Genomic DNA, 8,512 nt, shown 5'->3' on the forward strand with positions numbered 1-8,512 from the left:
TAATGATGAGCACAGATAGGGACAAAGGGGAAGAGGGCAGGGAAGCTCTCTTGGAGGAGTGTCACCAAGAGTTACTGGAGGTTTGCATTTGAAAGAGAGAGCCTGTGCCCAGGGACAGCTCTAGCCTTTATAGTGACAAGATCAGTGACCATTAGGAATGGACATTAAGTGTTGGAATTCCTGTTCTGCTTGAGTGTTACTGTAAACATCAAGTAAAGATTTGGAATGTTCTGTTCACTTTCTATCCAACTTAGAATCAACTATGAATATATGGTTTCATATTGCTGCTCAAGTGTTCTTCGTGTAGTTGTTCTCTCCCCAAATAAGAACAATATCTCTGGAAAGCCTCACCAGATTGTATTATTTTTCTAGTTTCTATCTCTATGTTTTGCACATAATATATATGTGATAGTAATTTGATGTTTTGGTGCTAAAATGATAAGTCTCATAGCATGTGTACAGCATTAGCAAGTGCACATGTATATGTGGTAAATTCCAGCCATCTTTTCCCCTTTCTTCTGTTTTGAAGTGCATAAGATGAGAAATGACATGATCCATTAACTTTTTCCCTGCTTCTGTCCTAGAGAAAACCATTTATTCTGGGGATGCATTCGTAAGATGACACGTGTATAGTTAGTTCTGTGTATATAACTATACATAAATGTGTGCATAGGTATATATTAATGCATGGTGTATATTATGTACAAACATGCATGTGGATTTAAAAGTTTTTCTTTAATATATTGAGTTCATATTACATATATTATTAAAGAACTTGCTGGTTTTTACTAAGCAATATGCCAGGTTTCCAGGTAAACTTCTAAGGTAATGGAAACATGGGTAAATGATTTGACAGGACAGGTTACATATGAGTAAATGGCAATGCTATTAAACTTATGAAAATAGCTTAAAAATAAAAATTACAAATTAAACCTACCTTATCATCCTTTAACCTTCTTGACTGGCAAATGAAAAAATTTTAATGTGTTAGGAAATGTGTGAGAAATAGGCATTTTTATCTCTTAATGTCCTGTTTTGAATTTCATTGATTCCTGTTCTAATTTTTGTGACTTCTTTTCTTCTGCTTACTTGGAAATTAATTAGCTCTTCATTTTCCAGTTTTCTAATGTGGATGTTAGATTATGGATTTTATATCATTCTCATTTTTAGGAAACAAAGATTTGCATATACATTCAATGCTATAAATTTTCTTATAAGTACTGTCTTTAATCCACAAACTCTCTACTACTCAAGACCCAGCTTGAAATCATTCTTTAAATCAACTGACTCTTATCAAGTTCCAAAATTATTTTCTGCTTTCCCTTTCCTAGTAGTTTAGAAATCCTTAGAAGAGGGAGGAAGATTTTGATATTTCAAATAATTTTGGTGACTGAATGGCTCATAGAAAATATTATAGCTAGGAATATTGGACTGACTTGCTGAATAATAGTTTACTACTTACAGAAAGTCTTCGTGACATTGAATTTGGCAATGATTCCTTGAACATGACACCAAGAGCTTAGGCAATGAAAGCAAAGACAGATATACTGGTCTTCATCAAAGTTAACTTTGTACATCTGAGGACACTGTCAAGAGTGTAAAGACAACCCACAGAATAGCAGAAAATATTTGGAATCATATATCTTTTAAGAGTTAATGTCCAAAATATATAAAGTATTTGTACAACTTCATAACATCAACAAAGAGGACAAAACCTGATTAAAAATGTGCAAAGTGCTAGAATGAACATTTCACCAGAGAAGATAAAGGATGGCTTAAGCACTTGAAAATATGCACATCATCACTAATCCTTAGGGTAATATAAATCATAACCTTCATGAGACACCTCCTTCTACTCATTAGGATGGTTGTTTCAAAGATTCAGAAAATACTAAGTGTTGATGAGAATGTGGAGAAATCAGGAAACCTGTGCACTTCTTGTGAGAATGTATAATGATGCAGCCACTATCAAAAATAGTGTAGTGGTTCCATAAAAACTTAATGAGAGAATTCCTATATGACTTAGCAATTCAAACAGTCAGTATATCCATAAAAGAAATGAAAGCTGGTATCATAGAAATATTTGTACCCCAATGTTCATAGCAACTGCATTCACAAAATCCAAAGGTAGAAGCATCTCAAGTGTCCATTGACTAAGAAATGGGATAAATAACATGTGATATATATGGAGATATATATATATATATATATATATATATATATTTATATACAATGGAATATTATTCAGGCTTTAAAAGAAAGTAAATTCTGAGACATGCTGTAACATGAATAAAACTTGAAGACACTATGTAAAGTGAAAATAGCCAGTCATAGTTATACAAAATTTGTATAAGTCCACTTATATGAGTTACCTAGAATAAGCAAATTCGTAGTCATATAAAGTCTTATGCATTAAATGTGAGAATGTGGCATTATTGTTTAATGATACAAAGTTTAGATCTATAAGATGAAAAGAGTTCTGAAGATAGTGTTGTTATTTGCACAATAATGTGAATATACTTAATGCTACTGAACTGTACCATAAAAATCATTAAACTGGGTAAATTTATGTTAAGTATGTCTTGCCACAGTTTAATACTCAAAAAATGTACTATTTATGAGCAGCACAATTTACATTTGCAAAGATGTGGAAACAACCCAAATGCCCATCAATACATGAGTGGATTAATAAAATGTGGTATATGTGTACCATGGACTACTACTGAACTATATAAAACCATGGTGATCTAGCATCTCTTATATTACCCTGGGGTTGGGGGAGGGTAAACCCATAGCTAATGGAAACAGGCACACTGTATGGGGGAAGGACACGCTTGTAGCCCTGGCTTGAGCAAGGCAAATGCATTTCATGTAAACAAAATGTATATACCCCCATAATATCCTGATTGTAAAATCAATCAATTAATTAATTAATTAATTAAAATACAGGATAGGTTCTGCGTAAAAAAAATGAGGCCATGCTCTGAAGGGAGGTATCACAACAATGGAAGAATAAGCACCACATGTACTTGCCATCAAATTGGCACTGACTGATTAACACTAAGCTGCTCACACGGTAGTAATATTTTGGGGACGTTGGGGATAATGGATGCAGTGAGCATTGTAGGAGGGAAGGGCACACCTCTAATCATGGATTGGGTGTGGCAAAGTCATGACACGTAACCAAAATGTTTGCACCCCCATAATATCCTGAAATAAAAAATAAAATAAAATAAAAATAAAAGTAGATGAGAAATGTTCTCTAATGTGGGTCTGTTTTTATGACCTTCTCCTGACCTGAGTTTTCTTCTCCTGCCCCCTTAGAGGTATCATTGAAATGTCTAACAACTTCTGGTTAAATTCTAGATGTTATATATATGAAAAAATGCAGAATCTGGGACGATGTTTATCTTCGTGCATTCTCCTCCCACGGCAGTCACAAGGCTGCAACCCCTCCTGCCCTCACCCTAGGTGGACATGCTGAACAGAGTCCATAGTTACCTACAGCCATGAGTGTAGCTCTCTGATGTTTTCCCATCTCTGGATCTTCAGACAAATTTTTTTCCTTAGCAGCTATACAATGCCTTTTTCACATGGTTTCCGTATTCATCCAGATGGTCTAGTTGCTATGTTGCAGGCTACTCTATTCCACTTGACCCACAAGATATAATTGTTAAAATTTAAAATTAGAGACCGGAGCAGCCCGGAGACCAGCGGCAAGGGTAGGTGGATTTGCTGTATCCACTCCCCTGCATTTGGGACTACTGGTGGGCTCCACAGCGGGTGGAGAGACCTGTGGACACCAGCCCAGAGACGGCTGCCGCCAGCCAGCGGTGAGCCTGTAGCGGACGTGGCACCAGGCTCCCAACTCTCTCCCCGCACCTCCGTGTGCACAGACCTGAGCCGCACAGCAGGCACCATATTGCCTCCTCCTCCCCTCCGCCACCCTACCCGTGGCTACCCAGTGAGACATTACAGCCACCAGCTGGAGGCACCTCCAGGGAACAGGACCTTCCCTTTTGGGACCCTACAGCTGACTAAGGGGAACTCAGACTGTGAGTTCCCTACCCACCAGACCTCCCAGGTGCTGCTGGCACGGTGTTCCCAGGAGAACGCTGCAGACTCAGAGGCTGAGAGACACAGACCCAGCTTGGGCTCCCTGTGGGTGAATTGCGACCGGAATTCCTCTCCCTAGTGGGGATACAGTTTGAACTCTGGGACCCAGAGGTCGGACCTGCAGATGAGATCCCATGCACCAAGGTCTAGCATTGCCCGGGGCACAGAAGGGTTATACGTGAACAGCCTACTGAGGTGTGTGTGCCTTCAAGGGCAGATAAGCGTCCTAGAGGGCAACCTTCCTCCCAAAAGGAGGCCATATGCCCAGCCCAGGTAGCGTTCCTGTGCAGGGAACCTCCCTGCCAGCATCACAGTCCAGGGAGGCCTGTTGGCGTGTGGTCTGGCCTGCTGGCAAAGGCCCAGGAGTAGCTGCGGAGTTGGGGAGGGTGGAAAGAAGCGAGGCCTGCTCCAGACTGCGGGTCTCAGACAGTCCCACCCCACACCAGACTTTCTGGCTGAGCGGGACCATTACAGCCCCGCCCTGCCAGCTTTTCCTGGAAGCAGAGAACAGATCTTTGACCCCTGCTAACGACATTGGTGGTGCCTGAGGGCAGGCTTACCCAACCCAGCTCCGCCCAGAACAAGAGCTGATAACAGGACACAAAAACAACAGCAGAGCCTGTTCCTCCAAGCAAGCGCCACCTACTGACAGGGACGGCATCCTGCACAGCCCTTTCTCGGCACCCACTGACTCAATATACAGGGAGTGGTCAAACCTCACCCACAGACACCAACTAACGGCTCAGAAACTAAACAAGGTGTGTGAATACCCAAACGAAAACCTAAAGGAAAGAAACAACAACGGATCAACATGGGAAGAAATCAGCGAAAGAACTCAGGAAATATGAAGAACCAAACAGAAAACACACCCCCAAAGAGGAGCACCAGCCCTCTAGAAATGGACACCAACCCAAATCAGGCAACCAATATGACAGAAGAGGAATTTTGTATGTAGATCATAAGAACACTCACCGACCTGCAACAACAACTCAATAACCAACACAAAGAAACCACAAAAAGCCTCCAGTATATGGAACAAAGGTTCACTAAAGAGATTGACACAGTGAAGAAAACTTTAACTGAAGTCCTGGAGAGGAAGAATCAACTCAGGGAATTAAAAAATACAGTGGAAAGTCTCAAGAACAGGGTAGATCAAACAGAAGAAAGAATTTCAGAGATTGAAGATAACACTTTCCAATTAAATAAATCAGTCACAAAGATAGAGCAGAGAAACAAGAGAAAAGAGCAAAGCCTACAAGAGATGTGGGATTATGTGAAAAAACCTAACGTGAGGGTCATAGGGTAAGCAGAAGGGGAAGAAGACAACACTCAAGGGCCGGACAAGCTTTTTGAAGATAAAATAGAGGAAAATTTCCCAGGCCTTGCTCAAAATCTCAATATACAAGTTCAAGAAGCTCAGAGGACCCCTGGGAGATTCAATGCAAACAGGAAGACGTCACGACATGCAGTCATCAGACTGACCAAAATATCAACTAAAGAGGCCCTTCTAAGAACTGTAATAAGAAAGAAGCAAGTAAAATACAAGGGAAAGCCAATTTGAATAACACCAGACTTCTCTAATGAGACTTTACAAGCAAGGAGAGACTGGGGCCCCATTCTCACTTTTCTGAAACAAAACAATGCCCAGCCTAGAATCTTATTCCCTGCAAAACTAAGCTTCATATATGAAGGAGAAATAAAGACATTCTCAGACAAGCAAAGTCTCATAGAATTCACCAAGACAAGACCAGCCCTACAAGAACTACTCAAAACAGTGTTACACACAGAACACCATAATAAAAACTCACAAATATAAAAACAACAAAAACCCAAAGATTAAAGGCCAGATAATACAATGGCTCAAGAGACAAATCAAAGCAATAACATCCAACCCAACAAAATGAACAGTAATCTACCTTACCTATCAGTTCTCTCAATAAATGTGAATGGCTTAAAGTCTCCAATCAAGAGACATAGGCTGGCTGAATGGATACAGGCCAAGTATATGCTGTCTTCAGGAAACACATCTAACCTGCAAGAATGCATATAGACTAAAAGTAAAAGGGTGGAGATCAGTATCCCAGGCAAGTGGAAGCCAAAAGAAGGCTGGTGTGGCAGTTCTAATTCAGACGATATAGTTTTTAAACCAACAAAAGTAGTGAAAGACAAAGAGGGTCATTATATAACAGTGAAGGGCACACTTCAACAAGAAGAGATAAGAATTTTAAATATATATGCACCCAACTTAGGTTCACCCCATTTCATAAAGCAAACCTTACTGGATCTAAGCAAATGGATTAATAGCAATTCCATAATCACCGGAGATTTCAACACCCCACTGACGGCACAAGACAGATCCTCCAAACAGAAAATTAATAAAGAAATAATGAATTTAAACAAAACCCTGGAACAATTGGGTGCGACTGACATCTATAGGACATTCTACCCAAAATCCACTGAATATACATTCTTCTCATCATCTGGCGGGACATTCTCTAAGATTGACCATATCCTAGAACACAAAGTAAATCTCAAGAAATTTAAAAAAATAGAAATCATACCATGTACCTTCTCAGATCACAGTGGAATAAAACTAGAAATCAACCCTAACAGAAACTCACATTTCTACACAAAAACGTGGAAATTAAACAACCTCCTACTAAATGATTACTTCATAAATGAAGAAATCAAGACGGAAATTTAAAAATTCTATGAAGAAAACGACAATGAAGAGACAAGTTATCAACTCGTCTGGGACACAGCTAAAGCAGTTCTGAGAGGAAAGTTTATCTCCATAAATGCCTATAACCAAAAGACAAAAACATCACAAATAGGCATTCTAATGAAATGACTCAAAGAGCTGGAAAAAGAAGAACTGACCAACCCCAAACCCAGCAGAAGAAGTGAAATGAACAAGATCAAATCAGAACTAAATGAAATTGAAAACAGGGAAGCTATTCAAGAGATTAATAAAACAAAAAGTTGGTTCTTTGAAAAAATAAACAAAATAGACACACCATTGGCTAAGCTAACAAAAAGCAGAAAAGAGAAATCTCTAATAAGCTCCATCAGGAATAAACAAGGAGATATCACAACTGATCCCAAAGAGATACAAGATATAATTTATGAATACTACATAAATTTTTATGCACACAAACTGGAAAATGTGGAGGAAATGGACAAATTTCTAGAAACACACAGCCTCCCTAGGCTAAACCAGGAAGAAATAGATTCCCTGAATAGACCAATCTCTACAGCTGAAATAGAAACAGCAATTAAAAATCTCCCTAAAAAGAAAAGTCCCGGTCCAGATGGCTTCACACCCGAATTTTACCACACTTACAAACAAGAACTAGTACCTATCTTGCAGAAACTATTCCACAACATCGAGAAGAACGGAAACCTCCCCGACACCTTTTATGAAGCGAATATTACTCTGATACCAAAACCAGGAAAGGATGCAACAAAAAAAGAAAACTACAGACCAATATCCTTAATGAATATAGATGGAAAAATTTTCAACAAAATCTTAGCTAACCGAATCCAGACACTTATCAAAAAAATAATCCACCACGAACAAGTGGGCTTCATCCCAGGGATGCAGGGATGGTTCAACATACGTAAATCTATAGATGCAATTCACCACATAAACAGAAGCAATAACAAAGACCACATGATTCTTTCAATAGATGCAGAAAAAGCTTTTGACATAATTCAACACCCTTTCATGATACGAACACTTAAGAAAATAGGCATAGAAGGGACATACCTAAAAATGATACAAGCCATATATGACAGACCCATAGCCAACATCATACTGAATGGGGAAAAATTGAAAGCATTCCCACTTAGATCTGAAACCAGACAAGGCTGCCCACTATCTCCACTACTATTCAACATAGTGCTGGAAGTCTTGGCTACGGCAATCAGACAGGAAAGTCGAATTAATGGTATCCAAATAGGGGTAGAAGAGATCAAACTTTCACTGTTTGCTGATGATATGATATTATAACTAGAAAACCCCAAAGATTCAACCAAGAAACTCCTGGAACTGATCAATGAATTTAGTAAAGTCTCAGGATACAAAATCAATACACAGAAATCAGAGGCATTCATATACGCCAACAACAATCTAATTGAGAACCAAATCAAGGGAAGGGAATTGAGACTCAATTCCCTTCACAATAGCAACAAAGAAATTAAAGTACCTAGGAATATAGTTAACCAAGGACGTAAAAGACCTCTACAGGGAGAACTATGAAACACTGAGGAAGGAAATAGCAGAGGATGTAAACAGATGGAAATCCATACCATGCTCGTGGATCAGCAGACTGAACATCATCAAAATGTCTATACTACCCAAACTGATCTACAGATTCAATGCAATACCTATTAA

This window comes from Microcebus murinus, chromosome 14 (assembly GCF_040939455.1).
Source record: "Microcebus murinus isolate Inina chromosome 14, M.murinus_Inina_mat1.0, whole genome shotgun sequence".
In the NCBI taxonomy this organism is placed as follows: Eukaryota; Metazoa; Chordata; class Mammalia; order Primates; family Cheirogaleidae; genus Microcebus; species Microcebus murinus.